This window comes from Mixophyes fleayi, chromosome 12 (genome assembly GCF_038048845.1).
Source record: "Mixophyes fleayi isolate aMixFle1 chromosome 12, aMixFle1.hap1, whole genome shotgun sequence".
NCBI classification, from domain to species: domain Eukaryota; kingdom Metazoa; phylum Chordata; class Amphibia; order Anura; family Limnodynastidae; genus Mixophyes; species Mixophyes fleayi.
This window is the reverse complement of record NC_134413.1, coordinates 48,644,622-48,670,620: the sequence shown is the minus strand read 5'-3', so window position 1 is coordinate 48,670,620 and position 25,999 is coordinate 48,644,622.

The following is a 25,999-nucleotide window of genomic DNA, read 5'->3' as shown; positions in this document are numbered from 1 at the left end:
GACTCTAAAGGGTGCCGCAAACTTGAAAAGTTTGGGAACCACTGCCTTAATTTTAGATCTTAGGGGCCCCCCTGTCTGAAGTGCCCCGGGCCCCCCAAAGCCTTAATCCAGCTCTGGGCACACCGCACCATCTTAATCACAGTAGCGGGACAGATAAAGCTAGACTCATAGTAAAACTGATAAATAGACCCCTTAGTACCCGCAATCTGTGCAAAGATATAGCTGAAAACTTTAATTTTCAGGAGAACGGAAATAAAATATAAACTCAATTTCACCTTACCTGGGCTAATACTCTATCAAATATGAAATGGTTTCATGAAATAGAACACTATTATTATTCAAGAAGATTTCACTGAAAAATGTGTTTATTATCTTGTTCTGGTGCCAGAAGACAATGATAAATAGTCTGCAGTAGAGCACATCAAGAATCAAAAGAAAGATTTGAGGCATGGAATTTAAACACTGCAAAGCCTGTAAAGGAATGTTTTACACTGATGACAAAAAAATACATTTTGTTCACTGAAATATATCATGGTGTGTAATTCTCGCCCGGAATGAATTAAACTAAAAACAAGTCAATTAATTTAAAATGACATTGGACACTGTTATAAAGTACAGAAAACATGTTTTTGTGTAAACTTGGAGTTATCCTCAACTTTTCCCTCTTCTTTACTCTTCACATCCAGTCTCTCTCCAGTCCTATCGCAGCTACATTTGAAGTATTGATAGAATATACTTGCCTATGTGACAAAATGGAAAGCCACTGGACTGAAGACTTTTTATTCATCACCCGTTTCTTACAGTTTACTGAAATTATTAATCCTTGGCCTAGTCTATGTATATACATCAAAGCATCAGTGTGTTATGTGTATTGTTATTTTTGTTTTATTAGATACATTTTGCCCTTGCTATTACCTGCAATATTGTATTTATTAGAAATATAAAGATTATTGCCATGTGGTGTGAACATAGCAGGACTGCAGAAGCCATATTGCATGACAGGATGGAAAGTTGTGTTAGCTATGGTATTTGAGTTAGATAAGGTAAGTGCCATTTGTCTCAAATGTTCATTGCTATGAGATGTGGCATAGATCTGGGCTGTTAGTAATCAGAACAGTGTCTAAGTGACTTTTAATATAGCTAGTAGGCAGCCCAAGTTAGTTATCTAGGTCAACAAGTAATCTAGCAGGTAATTAGGTACTATAATAGCTGAAACAGCATTGGAAAATGTATTAATATGTATCAATTTAAGTGTTATTGTATCAAAATGTATCACAAACTAAGAACATTTAACATTGCAGATACAATGTGTTACATGCCTTACTGTTTCACACAACTGTGAAGTGTCATTCCCTGATGTAATATTGTAACCATTTGTTAAGTGTAGGGATGTGCACGGGCGACTTTTGAGGTCTCGTGTTTTGTGTTTTGGATCCGGATTTTCTCGATGTTTTGGGTTCGGATTTGTTTCGCAAAACACCTGCCAAAAGGTTTTGGTTCGGATTTAAGGTTTTGGATTCGGATTTTTTTTAAAAAACCATAAAAAGTTAAAAAATCAATTTTTTGGGCTTATTTTCACTCCTATGCATTTATTGACCTCAATAACATTCAATAACAAGCATTTCCACTAATTTACCGTGTATTCTGAACACCTCACAATATAGTTCTTAGTCCAAAACGTTGCAACGAGCTATCTTTCTGGACTGCGTAGTGGAGTGGTCCCCACAATATAATAAGAAAACCATCAACTGGTCTTAATCGCACCAAAACATGTACCTGGACTGCGTAGAGGAGTGGGTCACCACAATATAAATTAAAAACCCTGAACTTGTATGATTCGCACCAATAATGTATCTGGACTGCGTAGAGGAGTGGGTCACCACAATATAAATTAAAAACCCTGAACTTGTATGATTCGCACCAATAATGTACCTGGACTGCATAGAGGAGTGGGTCACCACAATATAAATTAAAAACCCTGAACTTGTATGATTCGCACCAATAATGTACCTGGGCTGCGTAGAGGAGTGGGTCACCACAATATAAATTAAAAACCCTGAACTTGTATGATTCACTCCAATAATGTACCTGGACTGCGTAGAGGAGTGGGTCACCACAATATAAATTAAAAACCCTGAACTTGTATGATTCACTCCAATAATGTACCTGGACTGCGTAGAGGAGTGGGTCACCACAATATATATAATAAGAAAACCATCAACTGGTATGAATCGCACCGAATAATGTACCTGGACTGCGTAGAGGAGTGGGTCACCACAATATAAATTAAAAACCCTAAACTTGTATGATTCGCACCAATAATGTACCTGGACTGCGTAGAGGAGTGGGTCACCACAATATAAATTAAAAACCCTGAACTTGTATGATTCGCACCAATAATGTACCTGGACTGCATAGAGGAGTGGGTCACCACAATATAAATTAAAAACCCTGAACTTGTATGATTCGCACCAATAATGTACCTGGGCTGCGTAGAGGAGTGGGTCACCACAATATAAATTAAAAACCCTGAACTTGTATGATTCACTCCAATAATGTACCTGGACTGCGTAGAGGAGTGGGTCACCACAATATAAATTAAAAACCCTGAACTTGTATGATTCGCACCAATGATGTACCTGGACTGCGTAGAGGAGTGGGTCACCACAATATATATAATAAGAAAACCATCAACTTCTATGATTCGCACCAATAATGTACCTGGACTGCGTAGAGGAGTGGGTCACCACAATATAAATTAAAAACCCTGAACTTGTATGATTCGCTCCAATAATGTACCTGGACTGCGTAGAGAAGTGGGTCACCATAATATTATTAAAAAACCCTACACAGGTCTGAATTCCACCCAAAAAGTTTATGGACTGCGTAGTGTAGTGTTCCCCACAATATTATTTAAAATTTTTGCAGCAACAGTCAACGTTGTTTAATATCTGATACACCTCTATCTGGACTGCATAGTGGAGTGGCCCCGGTACCCAATTTGGTACCGGGGCCACAATACCTCCTCCAAACATGGTACAGACCATTCGTCATTGAGATCCCATCAAGTATGTTAAAGACAGACAGGGTCGAAGTGTTATTGGTTGACTTTGTAAACCAAAAAACTGTCCCTGTTGCACATAGTCGTGCAATGAAGACTGACTTTTTCATTTAAAGGCACTATCTTTCAAGTGTAGTGTTTGTAAGTCATATTATACTTTTGGTAAAATTGGTTTAATTTGTTCCTCTTTATGGTAACTACTAATAGAATTAAAGTATTAAATAGAAGCGGCAGTTCCTCTTTATGGGTATTAGTAATAGAATTAAAGTATTAAATAGAATTAAAGTATTAAATAGAGTGGTATAGAGTGGTAGTGTGGTATAGAGTGGTCCCCACAATATAATAATAAAACCCTCAACTGGTCTGAATTCCACCAAACAAGTATGTGGACTGCGTAGTGGGATGGCCCCGGTACCCAATTTGATACCGGGGCCACAATAAAATAAATACACCCTCAACTGGTCTGAATTCCACCAAACAAGTATCTGGACTGCATAGAGGACTGGCCACTGGGCACCACAATAAAAAATATATAGAAAACCTTCAATAGGTCTGAATAAAACCCAAAAATAGTATCTGGACTGCATAGAGGACTGGCCACTGGCCAACACAATATAAAATATAGAAAACCTTCAACAGGTCAGAATTACACCCAAAAATAGTATCTGGACTGCGTAGAGTAGTGGGCACTGGGCACCACAATAAAAAATATATATAGAAAACCTTCAACAGGTCTGAATTAAACCCAAAAATAGTATCTGGACTGCATAGAGGACTGGCCACTGGCCACCACAATATAATATATAGAAAACCTTCAACAGGTCAGAATTACACCCAAAAATAGTATCTGGACTGCGTAGAGTAGTGGGCACTGGGCACCACAATAAAATATATAAAAAAAACCTTCAACAGGTCTGCATTACACTGCACATACGGCTGCTCCTCCATCCTCTCCATCATATACATGTTGGAGTTTCAGCGTGTGAAAACCTCTTGTTTTTGATAATGTCAGTGCATTTTGAATATTTTTCAATTTGCCCCACACCACTGAATGTACTTTATCTATGATACGCATCTATCTATCTTGACTGCGTAGTGTGGTGGCCCCGGTACACAATTTGGTACCGAGGCCACAATATAATTAAAAAACCCTCCACGGGTCAGAATTCCACCAAAAAAGGGTATGGACTGCGTAGTGTGCCCGGAACACAATTTTTTACAGCGCCAACAATATAATTAAAAAATTGGGCATCAACTGTCACCGTTGTTTAATATCTGATACACCTAAATATGGACTGCACAGTGGAGTGGCCCCGGTAGTAAATTTGGTGCCGGGGCCACAATACCTCCTCCAACTTCCAAGTGTAGTGTTTATAAAGACAGACAGCGTCGAAGTGTTATTAGTTGACTTTCTTAACCCTAAAATTGTCCCTGTTGCAAATATTCATGTAATGGACAGTTACTTTTTCATTGAAAGACTCAAGCTTTCAAGTGTAGTGTTTATAAAATATAAACAACAATACAGTAGTTTTAGAGCACGTCAATACCTCTTGTTTTAAATTATGACAGGGCATTTTACTTTTGGTTTAATTTCTTGAATTTGTTTAAATTTGGTTTTACTTTTTGAACATGGCAAACGACTGTTGATTGGTCATATAATGCAAAAAAAAAAGTTCCAAGATGGAATTGTCCTTGGGCCCTCACACCCACCCTTATGTTGTTGAAATAGGACATGCACACTTTAACAAACCAATCATTTCAGCGACAGGGCCTACCAAACAACTTTGGCTGAAATGATTGGTTTGTTTGGGCCCCCACACCAAAAAAGCTATTCATCTCTCCCTGTACAGACTAAACAGGCTCTACTGAGGCAAGATGTCGTCCTCATCCTCAACCTCTGATTCCTCTCCCCCTACAGTGTGTACTTCCTCCTCATCACACATTATCAATTCGTCCCCGCTGGACTCCACAACCACAGGTCCCTCTGTACTATCTGGAGGGCAGTGCTGTACTTCATTGAGGAATTGATTATTCATTTTTATAAACATCATTTTTTCAACGTTATGAGGAAGCAACCTCCTTCGCCGCTCACTGACCAGGTTCCCTGCTGCACTAAAAACTCTTTCCGAGTACACACTGGAGGGGGGACAACTCAGGTAAAATAGAGCCAGTTTGTACAGGGGCTTCCAAACTGCCTTTTTTTCCTGCCAGTAACAATATAGACTGTCTGACATGTCTACTTGGATGGTGTCAGCAAAGTAATCATCCACAATTTTTTCTATTGTGACAGCATCCAATGCAGCGAGAGTAGACATGTCTGCAATGGTTGGCAGGTCCTTCAGTCCGGACCAGATGTTATCAGCATCCCCGCCAGAGCCTCTTTTGGGAAAACTGAGCTTTTTCCTCGCAGCCATAGATGTGGAAGAAAATGAGGGTGGAGCTGTTGGCATGTCACGGTCCTCTTCAGAGGACAATCTCCTGACCAGCAGGTCTTTGCACCGCTGTAGACTTGTGTCCGCCGGAAACAGAGACACAACATACGCTTTAAACCGAGGATCGAGCACGGTGGCCAGAATGTATTCCTCTGACTTTAAAAGAGTGACCACCCTCTGATCCTGGCAAAGCGTACGAAGGGCTACATCCACAAGAGCTACATGCTTGGTGTAATCGCAATGGCTTACCAGCTCCTCCCTCACTTTCTCCAGCTGCTTCTGCAACAGCCTGATCAGGGGAATGACCTGACTAAAGCTGGCAGTGTCGGAACTGACTTCTCGTGTGGCAAGTTCAAATGGCTGCAGAACCTTGCACACCACGGAAATCAGTCTCCACTGCGCTTGACTGAGGCGCATCCCCACTCCTTTGCCTATGTTGTAGGTGGCTGTGTAGGCCTGAATGGCCTTTTGCTGCTCCTCCATCCTCTGCAGCATATAGAGGGTGGAGTTCCAGCACGTCACAACCTCTTGTTTGAGGTGATGGCAGGGCAGGTTCATGCTTTTTTGATGTGCCTCTAGTCTGCGGTAGGCACTGGCTGAATGCCGAAAGTGTCCAGCAATTTTGCGCGCCACCGCAAGCATCTCCTGCACACCCCTATCACTCTTGAGGTAATGCTGCACCACCAAATTAATGGTGTGGGCAAAACATGGGACGTGCTGGAAATTGCCCATATTTAATGCCCGCACAATGTTACTGGCATTGTCTGACACCACAAATCCCCATGAGAGTCTAAGTGGGGTAAGCCACTGGGAGATAATTTCCCTCAGTTTCTCTAATATGTTGTCAGCGTTGTGCCTCTTATTAAAGCCTGTAATACACAATGTTGCCTGCCTTTGCACAAGCAGCCATTTTGTAGATGCTGCTACTGATGCAGCTGTTGCTGTTGCTGCGGAAGGGGATGCATCTACCCAGTGGGCTGTCACAGTCATATAGTCCTTCGTTTGCCCAGAACCACTTGTCCACATGTCCGTGGTTAAGTGGACAGTGGGTACAACCGCATTTTTTAGAGCACTGAGGACACTTGATCGTACTTCTCTGTACATTTTTGGTATCGCCTGCCTAGTGAAGTGGAATCTCGACGGGATTTGATACCGGGGACACAATACCTCCATCAACCCTCTAAATCTCACTCCACTGATGGCGGACACCGGGCGCACGTCTAACACCAACATTGCAGTTACAGCCGCAGTTATACGCTTTGCAATAGGGTGACTACTATCGTATTTTGTGGTCATGGCAAACGACTGTTGGACGGTCAATTGTTTTGTGAAAGACTTAGCGGTCTTGCGACTTCCCCTCTGGGAAGATGACCGACTAACAGCAGCAACAGCAGCAGTGGCAGTAGTAGGCGTACCGCTGCAGGATTCCTCGGATGAATCCCGTATTGAGGAGGACTCAGTCTGGCTGCTGACTTGGGCTGCAGGACTGTATCTGATGGAGATTGTGGAGGAAGTTGACGAGGAGGGTGTTGCTGGTGTGTATCCAACTGGACCACGGGATTTAGGTGTCCCTGTACCGATGAGGGTCCTAGTCCCAGTTCCTGAACTAACCACTGAACTATGAAGGTTATTCAGGTGACGTATAAGGGAGGATGTTCCTAGGTGGGCAAGATCCTCACCCCTGCTTATTTGAGCTTTACATAAGCTACATATGGCCATACATTGGTTGTCTGGATTTGGATAAAAATAACTCCAGACCGAAGAGGTGCATTTTTTGGTCTTCTGACCAGGCATGACGATGGGCTTTTTCATCCCATGGACATCAGCTGTTTCCCCCCCTGGTGCCTCATTTACAATAACCACATCACCATCCTCATCATCAAGTTCCTCCACAGCGCCAGCTACATCATCAATAGGCTCCTTCCGAGCCACCTCTTCCCGTACAGTGATGGGAAGGTCAGGCTTGACAACCACCAACACCCTTGGACTCGCCTTGAGGATTTGTGATAATTTCTCTTTAGAAGGCAGAGTTGTTTGCTGTTTTGTTGCTGACAGCATAACTCTCTTCAATTTTTTGGAGGGGGGGGAGGAGGAGGAGGGATAAGATCCGTGGGTGAAGCTGAACCACTAGTCATGAACACGGGCCAGGGCCTAAGACGTTCCTTGCCACTCCGTGTCGTAAATGGCATATTGGCAACTTTAAGTTTCTCCTCAGATGATTTTAAGTTTCTCTTTTTGCTACTTTTTCTTAACTCGGGCTTTTTGGATTTTACATGCCCGGTACTACGAGATTGGGCATCGGGCTTGGAAGACGACGTTGATGGCATTTCATCGTCTATGTCATGACTAGTGGCAGCAGCTTCAGCATTATGAGGAAGTGGGTCTTGATCTTTCCCTACTTTATCCTCCAAATTTTTGGTCTCCATTATATGTAGCACAAGATACTGCAGAATGTGTGAACTTGGTAATATTGCAGTACCAATGGACTTATACTGCTGGATTGGTTTTGCAAATTTGGTTATAATTACTTTTTTTTTTCAATTTTTTAATTTAATATATTTTATAACTTTTTTTTTATTTTTTAAAAACTTTGGAATAATGGGGAAATAACTATGCCCTTAGAAGCACAGAGCACAGGACACAGCACCACTGGACTGAACAGGACACAGCACAGGACCCAGCAGCACTACGGAACTCAGCAGGACAGAGCACAGGACACAGCACCACTAGAGTGATACTGCAGAATGTGTGAACTTTGTAATATTGCAGTACCACTGGACTTTTACTGCTGAATGTGTGAACTTGGTAATATTGCAGTACCAATGGGCTTATACTGCTGGATTGGTTTTGTAAATTTGGTTATACTTATATATTTTTTTTTAAATTTTAATTTTTATTTTTTTTTTTACTTTTTTTTATTTTTTAAAAACTTGGGAATAATGGGGAAATAACTATGCCCTTAGAAGCACAGAGCACAGGACACAGCACCACTGGACTGAACAGGACACAGCGCAGGACCCAGCAGCACTACTGAACTCAGCAGGACAGAGCACAGGACACAGCACCACTGGACTGATACAGCAGAATGTGTAAACTTTGTAATATTGAAGTACCACTGGACTTTTACTGCTGAATGTGTGAACTTGGTAATATTGCAGTACCAATGGGCTTATACTGCTGGATTGGTTTTGTAAATTTGGTTATAATTATATTTTTTTTTTTAATTTTTTACTTTAATTTTTTTTTTTACTTTTTTTTTATTTTTTAAAAACTTGGGAATAATGGGGAAATAACTATGCCCTTAGAAGCACAGAGCACAGGACACAGCACCACTGGACAGAACAGGACACAGCGCAGGACCCAGCAGCACTACTGAACTCAGCAGGACAGAGCACAGGACACAGCACCACTGGACTGATACTGCTGAATGTGTGAACTTGGTAATATTGCAGTACCAATGGGCTTATACTGCAGGATTGGTTGTGCAAATTTTGTTGTAATTAAAAAAAAATGTAATTAGTTTTTTGTATTTTTTTTAAATAACTTTTTTTTATTTTTTGAAACACTTTGGAATATTGGGGAAATAACTATGCCCTTAGAAGCACAGAGCACAGGACACAGCACCACTGGACTGAACAGGACACAGCACAGGACCCAGCAGCACCACTGACCTCAGAAGGACAGAGCACAGGACACAGCACCACTGGACTGAGCACAGCACAGCACAGCACAGCACTTAACTGAACAGCACAGAATTTAACTGAACAGCACGAGATATAGCAGGACAGAGGACCACCTAACACACCCTCCCTCTACCCTGATCAATGCCTGAGTGAAGATGGCGGCGACTAGCGGGGAATTTATAGGATCCGAGTATCGCGAGATACGACAACGGGATTATGAGTCAGAACCTCAGTTTCAGATTTGAATTTGGCGCCAATACCCGGATCTGTCTCGGATCCGACTCGGATCGGCAACGTTTGGGTGGGCTCGGATTTCAGAAATCCGAGTGCGCTCATCTCTAGTTAAGTGTATATATTAGTATAGTTAATAGTTAATTCCGTGAAGCCTTTCTATTGTATAATGATGTAACAGAGGCAGTGGGCCTGATTCATTAAGGTAAGTAAAGGTAAGTAAAGCAAAAAAAAAAATTAATCACTTTGCACCTGGGCAAAACCATGTTGAGGGGAATTTAAAATGTGAGAACAGATTTATAATTGGGGTAGGGCATGTCCTAGATCAAGTGTAAAAATAAAGCTATCAAGTATTTGCGTCCTATATGAAAAAACAGACAGTATTTTCCTTATGTGCAATATTATAAACTCATTTACACCCCTTGCATTGCAACATGGTTTTGCCAAGGTTCAAAGTTACACATTTTCTTGCTTTACTTTCCTTAATGAATCAGGCCCAGTATGTCTAACAGTTAAATAATTTAAGTGTCCACTGATAGACCCCTGCTAAAAGCGGGAGGATTGGGACTTCTTGATCCTACTCCCTGTGTAAAGAGCCAGGAATATAAGAAGATCAGTATGTCAATGGATTCATTCTATCTTGGAGGATCCTGATGTATGTAACACCAACACAAAGGACTCTGGGCCAAGCATTGCAATGTCACCAGAGGAAACCCTACAAGGTTAGGGTCTGTGAGAGCCAGTAGCCCAGGCTAGGGGACACAGGACTGTCTAGTGAAATGGTAGTGGTAATACTGCAAGAGAATAAGACTCTAAAGGACACTGAGATTGTTACTTTGTTTTAGAATATCTCGGGTCCAGTGACTCACTGTGGCTCACTGGTCTGTAGTTGCTCGTCTCTTCCTTGCTTCCACCTTTGTGTAGTGGGACTACATTCGCTCTTTTCTAGTCCTCTGGAATTATTCCTTCATTAATAAAGTCCACCTCAGACGATTTTGCAAATAGCATGTCCCCATCACTCAGCACCAATATACGAGGATGGTCCTAGCCCTTACCTGACTCCTTGGCACCCAGGACCTGTATTACATAACTCCCAACTAGGGTGACTTCCACTGCTGGGACCTCTAGTATAACTTCCTAGATGTGGTGGGGAAATGGTCCAAAGAGACCAGGGTGAGTTACTATACCAGCTCACTGCCCGAGTAGCAGATACTACTGAAACCCTCAGAACTGGCCCTACTCTTTCAGAAGCAGCCAGTATGGCTTCCAGAGATCCCAACTACTGTACAGAACACCCACACCCCAGGCCAGTCAGCAGTGCGCAGTCGAAGCTATGACTATGGTCAGCTTCGCCAAGAGCTGCAGCAAGTCCTGGGTTGATGGATCCAGAGAAAAGGGTTTGGTATTATAAAAGCAAAGGCTGAATGAGATTTTACCCAGATTTCATAATTGGGTGGCAAAATGGAAGCCACAGTCCTGGGAAAAAACAGAATAGGGGCATGGTGAAGGCCCAATGTGACCCAGCACCTGAAGACCGGAGATACCACACTCGGGACAAGTCTGGAAGCAATGCCATTGATGTGAACTTCGAGGCATTTCTATCAGGAGTGTCCCAAGAAGGGAGGCCAATTAGACTATTCACCTCCCACAGGAGTAGTTGGGAAGAGCCACCCCCAGAAAAACAAACACTACCACCCTGATGCGCCAGAGGCAAGGGAGTAAGTGCAGCTTGCAAGGTTGTGGCTAGCATGTGGTGTGCAACAGGAGGAAGTCTTTACCAGCACTTGCAACCTGTATGGGTGGATGGCAGAAAAAGTGGGGGATGTTTGTGATGAAAAAGGGTACCACTGGATTGAGGAATTTTTATTCACGGTTTCCCACAATTGAATATACTTTTTAATTCTTGGCCCAGTCTAAGTATACAGAACAAAGAATCGGTGTATTATGTGTATGTGTGCCTGCAGTATTGTAGTATTAGAAATATATAGATTGTTGCCATGTGGTGTGAAAATAGCAGGACAGCAGAAGCCATATTGCATGACAGGATGGAAAGTTGTGTTAGCTATGGTATTTGAGTTAACTAAGGTAATTGTCATTTGTCTCAAATGTCCATTGTTATGAGGTGTGGCATTGATCTGGGCTGTTAGGGCCTGATTCATCAAGGTATGCAAACGCACACGCATCTGCGTTGCATACTTTGAGTGATGCAAACCGGTACGCGAGTGAAATAAGCATCTCAAACAGCAAAAACACACCCCTTTGTGGTCCATTACAACTAAGTAACGGAAATAAGAAGTGCAAACGTTAGAAAACACACCCACCTGTGGATATTTAAACATGCTACACGCATAAGCGACGGCTCTCAACTGATTGATGTCAAGCTAAACAATGCATACTTCACGCCCACTGTGGGAGGGGCCAACAGTTTATTTATATACAACACAACAAACATGCCTGGGGCTTATTTTTACGAGATATCTCTTTACTCATTAATCACTGTCAATTAACAATAATCTGGAACACTCTCAAACTTGTTTTTCCTTTTACTACTAATTAGCGTAATACACACTGTTAACAACAAACACATTCTTCACGATCTTTCACTGTTTAGGATTTCAAGTCGCTGTATAGTGTGCATGGACAATGCTACATTAAAAACACATGAATAACGAATGTATCAAAATGTATATGCTGTAAATAAATCTTGCCTTTTCAGCAAAATGCACAGCATACTCTTCCATAAAGGATACACACAAGAGTGTATACAACCTCCCCACAGAGGAAGGGTTTCTATCTGGATCAGAACTCAGGAATGACCATGTGCCAAGTGGGAAAGCTACCCACTACCCCAACCTCAGATGTAATAAAATGCAGACAACACCAACAATACAGCATGCGTGCTACACAGACACCTCACACTTAATACTACTCTTCATTATTCACACAAATTGCTTACAAAATACCCAGTTCACAGGTAGCTCACTGGTTAGCACTTTGGACTCACAACACAGCAGACATGAGTTCAAATACCAAGCATACCCATAACTAATGTGTGGACTGGAATCGTTATCCTAACAAGAAATGTGACACAATGCTTTCATTTTTTATTTAGGATTTGTTATACAAGCTCAACCATATTGTAAAATATGCCCTCTGATTTATACTGTATTGAATGAAAATCTTTTATTGGATGTAAAATCCGAGAAGCCTCACGCCCTACACTTCACATGCACAATATTAGGTGCATGCGGACATTGATTATTCTGAATGGACTAAGAGGGGGGGGGGGGGTTGTAGGGGACAGCTTATTTGAGTGGTTTGAGTGTTTAATGGTCCTAAATTTGGAAGCCAGATATTAAGTGTTAAACCTGTGGCATATAAGGCACCATGTAATCAACATGTGTCACAGCAGGGATTATGTACAAGTTTAATGCACATCTCAATCTTATATAATTATGTCCATCACTTATCGTAAATACTTACTATCTTCCAACTCCACTGCCTCTTGGCTGCCCGATGTGGAGTCCTCAAATTGCTGTGGCTCTGGGTCAGCCTGCTCCTCCTCCACCGCTGCCACTGCTGCTGCCACTGGCACCGGCACTGGCACCACCTCCTCCTCCTGCTCCTCCACTGCCACTGCCACCGGCACCGGCTGGGCCACCTCCTCCTCCGATGACAGTGCCACTGCCACCGCCACTGGCTCCTCCTCCTCCTCCTCCGATGACAGTGCCACTGCCACCGCCACTGGCTGCTGCTCCTCCTCCTCCGCTGCCTGCGCCTCCACGACTGCCCGGCGGCGTTGCCGGCGTTCCCAGCATGCCCGGTCTGTTTGAAAAAAGGAAATATAAACAAAAGGACATGTTAACACAATCACCATTTGAAAAAAATTATAGTATTATGACAATCAGGTGATCATACATATTTAATAAACTTTACATTGTCAGCAGGCAGAAATATTAGCTACTAACAATGCAAAGAGCTAAACATGATGAACACAAAGCATTTCACATGACTTGTCCCATTTATTTATTTTTCCCCATAGAGATGTGGAATTTTTCAGTGGCCTAGTGGTCAGCACTTTAACTCCTGACCCCAGTGCTGTGAGAGAGTCCCTCATTATTGTTTCATATGTGTGGAGTTTGCCGCCTTGCTCCATATTTGCATGTCTTGTCTACCACACTACCCACACATACTACTGGGCGGGTTATATTTTTTTTTTTACAAATTACCAGTAGTATTTTAGTTACTGTTGGTCAATTTATGTCAGCAAACTCCCATGGGGCTGGTCATGATGTCAATTAGTTCTCTATTTTCAGGACCACTGAATTAGAGTATGGATGTCAAAATATTAGAACGTGGAGTATACTTTGGAAATCACCCTTTGTTGGGACTACCTCACAGTCTAAAATTGACTAAATAGACAGGTAAATAAAGATGGATTAGCTATATCTAGTACACTCTGTAATCTGTTTGCATCTTATGGGAGTGTAAAAAAATTAGTCTATACACTAAGGTGTTTACAATTTCAAACCTGCCTTTTAAATCTTTGACGAATAACGACAATACATCTGCCACTACAAAATGTTTATAAGGTTACACCAGCAAGTTACAGCACATGGGTCAAGAGTTAGAATGGCTGATTTCCAAACCCACCCTTAATGTTCAGATTTTTCACAATAAAACATTTTGGTCAGTAAATTGTCAGCAGACGACAGGAGGCAAAGCATTTTGGGTGCACTGGAAAGAGCATGTCCTTTAGAGTGTGCTTGCACATTGTTATGTACGCCATGTCAGGTGATTAGGGTGAACATATTTAAAAACATATAGCAAATATATATGTGTACACATGGTTTTTGCGATTAATAGAGAACTCACTTCTTATAATCTCCTGCCGAAGTTCAGCAAGGAGCCTTGGTTGACGGCGCCGGAGATCGCTCCAGCGCCTCTGGAGCTGGACAATGCTCCTCCGTATCCCATACCGCAGGTGGAGGTGTCTGCTGACCCTTTCGTAGGCCCGCAGCTTCACCTCATTAGATATATAGGGCAGCACAGTGGCCTAGTGGTTAGCACATCTGCCTCACAGCACTGGGGTCATGAGTTCGATTCCCGACCATGGCCTTATCTGTGTGGAGTTTGTATGTTCTCCCTGTGTTTGCGTGGGTTTCCTCCGGGTGCTCCGGTTTCCCCCCACACTCCAAAAACATACTGGTAGGTTAATTGGCTGCAATCAAAAATTGACCCTAGTCTCTGTCTGTCTCCCTCTCTGTCTGTCTTTGTGTGAGTGTGTGTATATATTAGGGAATTTAGACTGTAAGCTCCAATGGGGCAGGGACTGATGTGAATGAGTTCTCTGTACAGCGCTGCGGAATTAGTGGCGCTATATAAATAAATGATGATGATGATGATGATATATAGCACCCTGAGGGCACGTTGTCCATGGCCTCTGTGAGGACACGGAGCTCACGCCTCGCGAAGATGTTGGCCCTCATTTTTCCTCACAGAAACCAACTCAGCAGTATTCTGAGCTGCGATTGGTTCTCACAGCACGTGTGGGCGCAACTCACGTCACACGCAGATCTTTCACATACCTGCGTGTGTAATGGGTGCCTCTCCCACCAAGAACATGGCGGCCCCCCTACGATGAGACGAGTACTCTGTGCATCGCAATTAGGAAGAAGAGTGTACACCTGGTTTATTAATCCAAACCTCCATTTAAACCCACCTGTGCTTAGCCTTACTGCCTGTTCATTAGCTGATTTGAGTGGACAGGACAGGACACATTGAACAGTGAAAACGTTTACAGGCTTTGCCTAATAAGCAAACAACAAACAGTAAGAATAAAAGTAAGTCAGAGATTGTAATATATGCAATGTGTTTGTCTCTACTAATGTAGCCTTCTGTTTTGTATTAAATATGTGTGTCCTAGCTGTCATAAAACTGCTATAAAAAGGGGCCTTGCCATCACATTTTAACATGGCAATAATGGTATATTCGCCTACAAATATAACAGAGGGATTGCATGAGACCGAGGTGATATAAACGCTGAGGGGGCTGGCAGTAGAAAAAGTACAGGCATACCAGGAGTTAACTTATCTGGGTGGTGGTAAGAATCTGAGTTACCAATCAGTGGAGTCGGAAGAGGAGGAGTTAGTTTCACAGAGGAGGCTTATAACGTATAGGAAAAGGATATGACATCCTCTTGCCTCTGTAGTTGTTAGTGAGTGAGTATCTGCTCTCTGCTGTCCTAGTGAGTATTGCTTTATACTGTTTTCATGCTGTTTTTCGGTGTTATACTGTTACATCCTGTGTATACTGTGTAATTCTGTGTGATTCCGTTTTATTGTGGTGCTTTTTCTTTTGTACTTTATTTCTGTAGCTGTTTTTTGCCTTTTTCTTTATATTTTCTCTTGGCCCTGCTTTCTTTGCTTTTCTCACCTTTTCTTTGTCTCATTTCCTATTTTTTCCGGTTCCCCCCCCCTCTTTCTTTCCTTTTCATTATCTCCCCCCTTTTTTCCTTCATTCTCAGACACGCTCCGTGCTAAACGGGTCAGGGTTCCCCCCCATCGCCTAATAGAGGCTTCTCTCTCCTCTGCTCCCCTCCCCAAGCGGCGAGCCCAGCTCCGGGACTCGCCGCAGGCTGTAACCTCCGCCACTACCTCCACTATGGCATCAGGCAGTCCGGGAACAACCGCCGCTACTGCGGAGGCAAAGAAAGTCTCTGCGCATGTGCGGAAGCGAGCGCGCCGCCAGGGGCGTGCGCGTTCGGCCACGCATGCGCTGTCGGGGACTGGGGTCCCGGCGGCCATTTTAGTTTTGGGGCGCTCATGGAGCGCCCACCATTCCCACCGCTGCCACCAATGTTTACGTTTCTGTTGATCCCCCCCTCCGCCGGGGACCAGGTGGTCCTTGCTGTGGAGGGGGGGAGGCTGCAGGCTCTGCCGTTTTTATCCAGGGGGCTGAAAATGTGGTAGTACCCTCCCCTGCCATAACTTCTGGCTGTCAGCAGTCCCCTGCTGCAGCGTTCCCCCAGGCCACTGTAAATGTCCCCCCTGGTAGTTCCTCCTATGTAACGCCGCTTGTTTCTGCCCCCCTTACTTCCTTCCTCATTTCATCCAAGCAAATCCAGGCCCCTGCCGCTTCCTTTTCCCAGCCCCTGCAATTTCTGCTCCCTTCTTTCCCCCCCTCCCTCCTCCCACCTCTGGGCCCCCCTTTCCCCCTGGGGTTCCTTTCTCTTCTCCCCCCTCCTCTGCCCATATTCTCCAGTCCCGTGTCTGTTCCATTTCCCATTCCCCCTCCTGTTGCTGCAGTATGTGCCACACAGAGTCTAGATACCATTAGTTCAACGGGGACGGGCGCTTTATATCCAGGGGGGCACATGCCTTTTCCTCCCAGGCGCGACCCCTGGGCACCTATGGGGCAACCATGTATGTCTGGCCCCCCCTGGCCTAGTTATTATCCTCCATGGGCAATGGGGTATGGGCCGGGTCAGGTGCCAATTACAGGCTTCCATCAGTTTCCCTTACAGTGCCAAGGGTCTGGTTCGGTCAGAGGGCCGCAGGGTCAGGGTTTCCGAATTTTCCTTTTCCGTACTCATACCCACCTTGGGGGTTTGCCCCACCTTATCTTCCTCCTCCCTCGGCTTATGGGCCGTATTTCTCAGGTCCCGGCTGTCCGGGTAATGGGTTGATAACATCAAGTGCTTCTTCCACAGGGGCCGCCACCCTAGGGGCGGCAGGTTCGGAGGGGCTTCGGGTTCCCGCTTCCTCGCCGGCAGTGATGTTAGAGCCTAGCGACGTGCAGCTGACGTCTGGAGGGCCTGGTTCGGGGCAGGGTGCAGCATCCTCCCCGGCCGGTCTTCGGGTCGTTACCTGCACGGCGGCAACAAGTTTACGTAGTCGGCAGCCAAGTGCAGTGGTGGCGTCTAGCCAGAGTGTTAGTGATCGGAGTTTAGTATTGCCTGCGAGTGCAGGAACCGGGGGTCCAGGGCCAGAAAGCTCTTCTTCTGTTCCCCCATCTGCAGGTCCACAGGGTCGTGCGAGACTGGGTCGGAGATCTGGGCATGCTTCTTCCACGGAAGCCGCATCATTGGCCACGGTGGGCCCATCATCTGGTGTGGAAGGAGGTGGCCGTGTATTCGGTGAGCATGCCAGCGGGGGGGTCTGGTTTTAGCTCCGATATAAGTTCTTCAGCCTCAGAGAGTGAGGTTCCGGCCGGGTCTGGGAGAGCAGACGCAAAGTTGGTGAGGCTCCTGAGGAGGACGTTACAGAGTTCCCGCCGTAGAGCGGAGGTTGGAGGCGGGGGGCCTCGAGAGGACGGTGGTACCTCGGGAGGTGATGTTGTGCACTGTGCTAATACAGCGGTCCTCCGTGATATCAGGAGCAGTGTGCGCAGTAAGATACGCGCTGGTCGTTTTGTGGACATGTTTGCCATCACGAAAAAGGCTAAGGATGGCTTAATAGCAGCACGATCACGCTCTGGCGTGGGAGAGGAAGCATATCGGAGTTTTCAGAGTTGGTTGAAGGGGTTCCTAGTTTTTGCTGCATGTTACCTGGAAACCAGGCCAGCTGAGCACATGAGCATGATTAAGTATATATACTTAATACAAGGGATGTTTACCCGATCCAGGGGTACTATGTGGAGGCGGTACGATGAGGCCTTCCGGAGGAAGCAGGATGGAGTGGCATTGATGGATTTTGGGTGTAAGGATGTGGCGGTATGGTTGGATGTGACGCAGCCGAGGATGGCTGGTACTGATGTGAGCGTGGCAAGACAGAGGCAGCCCCCGGTGCGGTTTAGCCAGCCATTTCGAGGGAAGTGTTTTGCTTTCAACGGGGGTCAATGTGAGAGAGGTGCGGCTTGCAGATTCAGACATGTGTGTTCAGCCTGCAGTGGGGGTCACCCAAGGAGAGAGTGCCCCAGGAGGAGCGGTCCTGCCACTACTGATAGAGCCGCCACCGGAGGCGCGACTCGGTAAGGCGGCATTGCCTATTATATTGGTCGAACTTGGGAAATGGCTGGGTTGGTACCCTGATAGGAGGGCTTCCGAGTTTTTATGGAATGGTTTCAATGTTGGGTTCATATTGCCGGTGACAGGTGTGGTGCAGACTGGTACGCCTCGGAATTTGAAATCAGCCTCGGAATTACCGAGGGTAGTGCACGAGAAAGTGTGTAAGGAGGTGTCGTTGGGCAGAATGTGTGGCCCCTTTTTGGTTCCCCCGATTACTGATTTAGTTCTTTCCCCGGTGGGAGTGGTGCCAAAGAAGGATGTGGGAAAGTTTCGTCTAATTCAGCATTTATCTCACCCGCAGGGCACATCTGTGAATGATGCGATTGCAGAGTCTGAATGTTCAGTTGGTTACCAGTCTTTTGAGGATGCCTTGTCATTGGTGCAGCAATGTGGCGCCGGTGCGCTGTTAGCTAAATTGGACATTGAATCGGCTTTTAGGTTGTTGCCCCTGCATCTGTCTTCATTTCGGTATATGAGTTTTCGGTTGTCTGATGGGTTTTACGTTGATAAATGTTTACCTATGGGGTGTTCGGTGTCATGTGCATTTTTTTAATGTTTTAGCACTTTTCTCCACTGGTGTGTTGTGGCCGGGTCTGGTCATCAGAGTGTCACCCACTACCTTGATGATTTTCTGTTCATTGGGCCAGCAGGTACGGCAGTGTGTCAGGATTTGTTATTTTCTGCTCAGGCGCTGTTTAGAGTAATGGGAGTTCCGGTGGCAGCGGACAAGTCGGAAGGCCCGACTGTGAGATTGTCATACCTAGGCATTGAAATTGACACGGTTGCGGGTTGTTGTAGGCTTCCAGCAGAGAAGGTGGCTAAGCTTAGGGGTGTAATTGAGACGGTCCAGGGTGAGTGTAAAGTGCAGTTGAGGCAGGTACAGTCGCTGCTTGGTCTTTTTAATTTCGCTTGTAGAGTCATTCCCATGGGGAGGGGTTTTTGTCGGAAGCTAGAGAGGGCTACTGTGGGCATTACAAAGGCTAGGCATTTTGTGAGAATGTCCAAAGAAATTAGGGATGATTTGGCTATGTGGCTTTTGGTCTTAGAACGTTTTAACAGAGTTTGCTTATGGTCCCTGCCTGGCGCCAATAACGTGGAGTTGCAATTGTTTACTGATGCTGCTGGGTCTTCCGGTTTTGGGGCTTTCTTGGATGGGAAGTGGTGTGCAGCTGCTTGGCCAGGGACTTGGCGTCAGGAGGGCCTCACGAGGAATCTCTTACTGTTGGAGTTGTTCCCCATCATTGTAGCTATAGAGCTGTGGGGTGTTGGTCTGGTTAATAGAAGTATATTGTTCTGGTGTGACAATTTGGGGGTAGTACATGCTATTAATAATCAGAGGGCCATCTCCCTTCCAGCTCTGAGGCTGTTGAGACATTTGGTTTATAGATGTCTGACTCTTAACATCACTTTTAGGGCTAGGAATGAACCGGGGGTAGATAATAGTATTGCGGATGCCTTGTCCAGGTTTGATTGGAATAAGTTTCGTTTGTTAGCCCCTCATACGAATGTTAATGGTGTTTCATGCCCCGATTTTGTATGGCAGATTATAAGGCCGGCATAGAAGAGCTCGCTATTCGTTCAGTTGCACCTGGGACGTTGAAGAAGTATCGGGAGGCTTGGTCGTCATGGGAGGGGTTTTGTGGATCTGATGAGGCTCGAGGTAAGACGAGGCGGCAGTGCATGCTCGCATATGTGTGGCACTGTTTTCAGGTGGGTAGATCTAAAACATATATGGTGTCTGCTTTGGCTGGTGTTTCATTTTTTCTGCAGGTTAACAGTAGTCGGGATGTTACCAAACAGGCATTGGTGCGCAAGGTTTTAAAAGGTTGGGCTAGAATTTCCCCTCCGTTAGAGGATAAACGTAGACCGATTGATAAGAGAATGCTGGTTAACCTTTTGAATGTTATCACATTTGTGGCGATGGATGAGTTTGAGGCGGTTTTGTTTCGGCTGGCAATCGTTATGGCTTTCTTCTAGGCTTTTAGGATATGTGAGCTGATAGCGTCGTCTAGGACGGCAGTTGATTCGGGCTTGCTGTTTAAGAATGTTGTGGTACAAGATGAGAGTATTGCTTGTAAAATTCATAGATCAAAGACAGATCCTTTGGGTAGGGGGAAATGGGTCACTTTGCAGTGGAACCGGGATACGGCAGTTTGTCCAGTAGAATTGACAAGATTGTACAGGGATGGGTCTCCTGCTCCCGGTGATAATTGGCTTAGACATAGTGATGGTCTCCCCCTTACGAAGTTCCAATTTTCAGCAGTATTCAAGAGTTACGTGGTTAAGCTTGGTTTGAGTGCATCGGACTATGGGACGCAATCCTTTAGAATTGGGGCAGCTACGGTAGCGGCGGAAGAAGGTGTGTCGGATAAGAGCATTATGGTTTTGGGTAGATGGAGGTCTAAGTGTTTTAAGAGGTATGTGAGGCCAGCAGTGGCGTTATAGGCTTAGTCAGGGCGACGTAGTAAGGCTGACCCATGGCGTTGCATTGCTTACCTTGTTCAAAGGGAGCGCGGAGGGTTTAGCCATTTCTTTTCTCCGGGGGCCTGATTGGCGGTGGCACCTCGGGGTTTCCGGTTTTACCTCCGCATGGGTCACCCTGCGTCATGCGCGAATGTGGTGTATTCTTGTTTTTCCGTATTAATCATATTATGTTTTGTCATTTCATTTACATGCATTATTACTCCATATTGCAGGTGCACATCAGGATGGGAGGAATATTTGGTTGTCGGCCATTCTTTTTTTTTCTGGGCCGGTAAGAGCGGTCATGCTCATGATTTGAGCAAATTTCCCCGGGCAGAGTCAATAAGATAGATAGGTGTTAGGGGAATGCGTTGGGCGTCTTTGTTGAATATCCTAAAAGACAATGAGAGTAGGTTTGGGCGTCTTTCAGTACTTATTATCCACCTTGGGGGGAATGACCTGGGTAAGTGGTCCAGTTTGGAGCTCATTGAGCAGGTAAAATCTGATGTCGGGGCCATTAATTTACATTGGCCAACAGCCCGAATAGTTTGGTCCGACATTATCTCTAGGCGGAATTAGAGAGGGGCGGTTAAGCCAGCTCGTATTGAGAAAGCTCGTGGAAAGGTAAATCGGGCGGTGCAGAAAATCTTTCAGGAAGTAGGCGGTGGTTGCATTAGTTATCCTTCCATAAGGGCGGTTTTGACGCAGTACTATAGGCCCGACGGTGTGCACTTGTCCAATCTGGGTATGGCATATTTTTTAGAGCAGATATTTGGTTTTCTTGTTTGGCTATGGGAGGTCAGTTGGTGGCGGGCTGCGGTTCGTGGTGGGGAACCTTAGCTGTGGCGGTAAGCAGCCCAATCAGCGGCCATTTTGTTACATTTAAGGCGTAGTAGGCACTCTCCCCTTAAAGGGATTGGGCAATTAGTTAGAATATCCCTTCGGGGTTTAAGGGGCTCCGCTTAGGTGGGCGGGCCTCAGCTAATATGCCAAACGGGGGAGTTTGGCTTTTTACGCCTGGTTGGGTCCAAATTAGTTTGGACGGAATTTACATCTTGTAGGTGTGGCCTGGATGCTGATTGGTCTGTTTATATTGGCCACCAATTTTCCCCAGCAGGTTTCACCTTCAATAAATTCCTGATCTTTCAAACGCCAATTCAAGTCTCTGTGTCATTATTATAGTTTGTAAGTTTACTCTGGTAAAGGTAAAAATGTTATTATATGTGGTCCACCATAAGCAGTTTATAAGCTAAGTTATTTTACCTTATCAATCTTGCACTCAATAATATTTGGATGTTAGCATTGTTGATAACATAACATAACCTTACCTTGTATTTTAATCAACTTAATTTTTTGTTTTGCAGGCCACCCCAAACATTACACACTGTCATTTTTTTTATTTATTTTTTCTTTGTGTGCAAATATACAAAAGTAAGTATAAATAGGTCAGATATATTGTATTATAATTATATACCAATAGTTTGTATCTGCTCATTTAACCATCTGTGTATGCACAAATATGTGTGTCATAGCTGTAATGAGAGTGTGACCAGAAGTGGCCTTGGCCTCACATTTAACTGTAAAAGAATGCATTAGTAGCTTACACTATGCTAAGTACTGTTAGATTATCCATATCCCACACACTAATAACTGACTTATTGCATTGAGGGACACATGCATCAAAATGTTTAAATATATTGGGACGCTTACATAACAAATAGCATTTGTAGTATACATTTAGGTGTGTTGCTGGCTGATTTGATTTACAAAAGTAATATTGCAAGCATCATATAGGGCTTGCTACTCGGACAAACTTAATGTGATATCATTAATTTAGGTATGTGGCTAACCTGTTAACCAAGGTTAGGCTTTTAAAAGTGGCAACTGGTAGTAGTAGCTGAATGTTTAAGTAGTATTTGTCGACCATTAATGTAAAAATACAGTGGACAAAGTAAATGTTGGTTCAATATAGAAGCAACAATGTTGATTAGAATAAGGGCCATGTGTTTCCCAAATTAAACCTTTTAAGGGGGTGGATGGCCATACAATCTGTATTGGCACCTGATTGTTTGCATTGGCAAAACCTAATTTAATTATCTTTCCAATAGGAATATGTCTGAGCCAGGCCCCAGTGGCGAGAAGGCACCCGGGCGGCCAAGTATGCGCAAGAAAAACTTTTCGAATGAAGAATTAAAGGTTTTAGTCTCTGAGGTTTTACAGCGATTCCATTCGGAAGAGCGCCAGATTACTGGCCCGGAGCGTCACCGCCATTGGGAGCTAATAACGCAAGCTATTAATGACATATCGCCCCATGGTCGAAAAGTGCATGAGGTCCAGAAACGGTACAAAGCCAATGTTTGTAAAAAAGGGCTATAGAATGTGACTGACTGTGTTGAGTAGTATTTATTTGCTTTTGTTTATCTCTCTCTATATAGATATATATATATATATATATATATATATATATATATATATATATATATATATATATATATATATATATATATATATAGATATGTATGTAGATTGTGTGTAAGTATTACTTAGGCAACTGTGATGTAAAACCAGCATTGTGTGTATAATCTTTTTTTCTATCAGGGCCTTAGGTGATGGTTCAAAGCAGCATGGGCCTTGGCCACATTTACATAATCAGTTGTGCACATTAACCACGATTGTAAATCCCAAGACATTAGTGTACAATGTGCCATTAATAAATGTGGTGTAATTTGTATGATGTTTTTAACCTTTACAAAAGGCAGATATTTGACACCATAATGTTTGTCTATTCCGCAGCTGGGCAGACTATAAAGCTAGACTGAAAAGCAAACTGGCACGGCAATACCGGCATGCTCAAGGGACTGCGGGTGGCCCACCAATGGACATTTCATTGAACCCCCTTGAGGAGCGGGCAAGGGCAGCAATTTCTCTTGTAAAGATTGTTTGGGTGGGCGACATAGACACTGGCTATAGCCCACCCCAAACACGAGATTCCGCTCGACTAGGTACAATGATCAGGGCTGCCAAGAAGAATTCAGGGCCCGGGTACAACAAATTCATGGGGCCCCCCTCATAGTGAAGTAAGCCCCAAAATTTTTTTGCGCCGCCTTACGGCGGCGCAAAAAAGATTAGGTATATGGTCATATATTCAGGGGCGTGGCTAGCCAAACGGCAGTGCAAAAATTTTGGGAGGGGCGGTCATGCATTTGGGGGCGTGGCAAACGTGCCATTGGGGCGTGGCTAACATAAAAACCACTAGGCTCTCAATTCGCCGGAGCGTCACATATGTTTAAGCACTCCTGACTTTCAGGACATCTACCACCACAGGGTAGTATACAAACAATGCAGTGTGTACACAAACAGTTCAGTCTTGGCCTACACCTTACATTGGACACAACATTCACCAAAAATTGGTATTGTCCCTACTAGAATCACAACATTTCACACACTGTGCTGCTCTCTCCTACCTGTTCTTCTCACTTTCTCCACCTGTGGCTGCTGCTTTCTTTAGTTGTGGCTTGTCCGGATCCAGAAATGTTGAAGGACCTATTTTGAAAAAAAAATGGCTACATTTAGAAAATTACAGCCAGCCCCAGCGTTAAATCAATAGCACCCACGATTAATAATTAGGCCTTCCTCCAGCTCCAATATTACAATAATGTGCCCCTTCATCATCGCCATGCCTTATGATCACACTGTGCCCTCCATGCTGTTTTTGCCCCCTTCATCTGGCTCCCCTTCATCAGACTATACTATGCTGCTCCCCCCCTTTTTCAATCCCACTGTGCCATGCCTCCCCCCCCCCTTTGTAACCCCACTGTGTCATGCTGCCCACCATTTTTTAACCCCACTGTGCCATGCTGACCCCTGTTTATTAACCCCACTGTGCCATACTGCCCCGTTTTTTAACCCATCTGTGCCCCTCTCATTTTTTCACCCCCTCTGTCATGCTGCTTTCCCATTTTTTAACCCCTCTGTGCTCCCCCCTCAATTTTTAACCCCTCTGACATGCTGCTTTCCCATTTTTTAACCCATCTGTGCCCCTCTCATTTTTTAACCCCTCTGACATGCTGCTTTCCCGTTTTTTAACCCCTCTGTGCTCCCCCCTCAATTTTTAACCCCTCTGACATGCTGCTTTCCCATTTTTTAACCCCTCTGTGCCCCCACTCATTTTTTAACCCCTCTGACATGCTGCTTTCCCATTTTTTAACCCCTCTGTGCTCCCCCTCATTTTTTAACCCCTCTGACATGCTGCTTCCCCGTTTTTAACCCCTTTGACATGCTGCTTTCCCGTTTTTTAACCCCTCTGTGCTCCCCCTAATTTTTTAACCCCTCTGACATGCTGCTTCCCCGTTTTTAACTCCTCTGACATGCTGCTTCCCCGTTTTTTAACCCCTCTGTGCCCCCCCTTATTTTTTAACCCCTCTGTCATGCTGCCCCCCCGTTTTTTAACCCCTTTGTGCCCCCTCATTTTTTAACCCCTCTGTCATGCTGCCCCCCCGTTTTTTAACCCCTTTGTGCTCCCCCTCATTTTTTAACCCCTCTGTCATGCTGCCCCCCCCCCCCCCCCGTTTTTTAACCCCTCTGTGCCCCCCTCGTTTTCCTCCCTTCACTTACCTTTTCTCCTCTCTTGGTCTTCTCTGCTGCTCTGTGCTCCAGACTGACTGAATGCTGGGCATGACATGATGACATCACACCCAGCATTCAGACAGTCTGAATAGAGCACAGAGCAGCAGAGAGGAGGGATGCCGGCTCCGCGATCAGGTGAGTATGTTTTTTTTTTTTTTTAAACTAGCCTGCTCCCCCCACCAACGACCGAGCCCCCCCCCCCCCCCCCCCCCCGCCAAAAAAAAAAAAAAAAAAAAAAAAGGAAAGGAAAAAAAACGTTTTCAAAAAAAAAATTAAAAAATTAAAAAAAATCAGCAGCGCAAGGGCCCGGGCCGGGCCCCCTGACATGCCGGGCCCGGGTAATTAGTACCCGCTCCCCCCCCCTCTCGGCGGCCCTGACAATGATGAGTGTGCTTTGTTAATGTCTGTGAATGTTTCTATATGTCTAAACAAATGTGTAAACTCTCTGGGTGTGTCTGAAGGATAACTTTGATTGCACAATATCTTAGCCTAACAG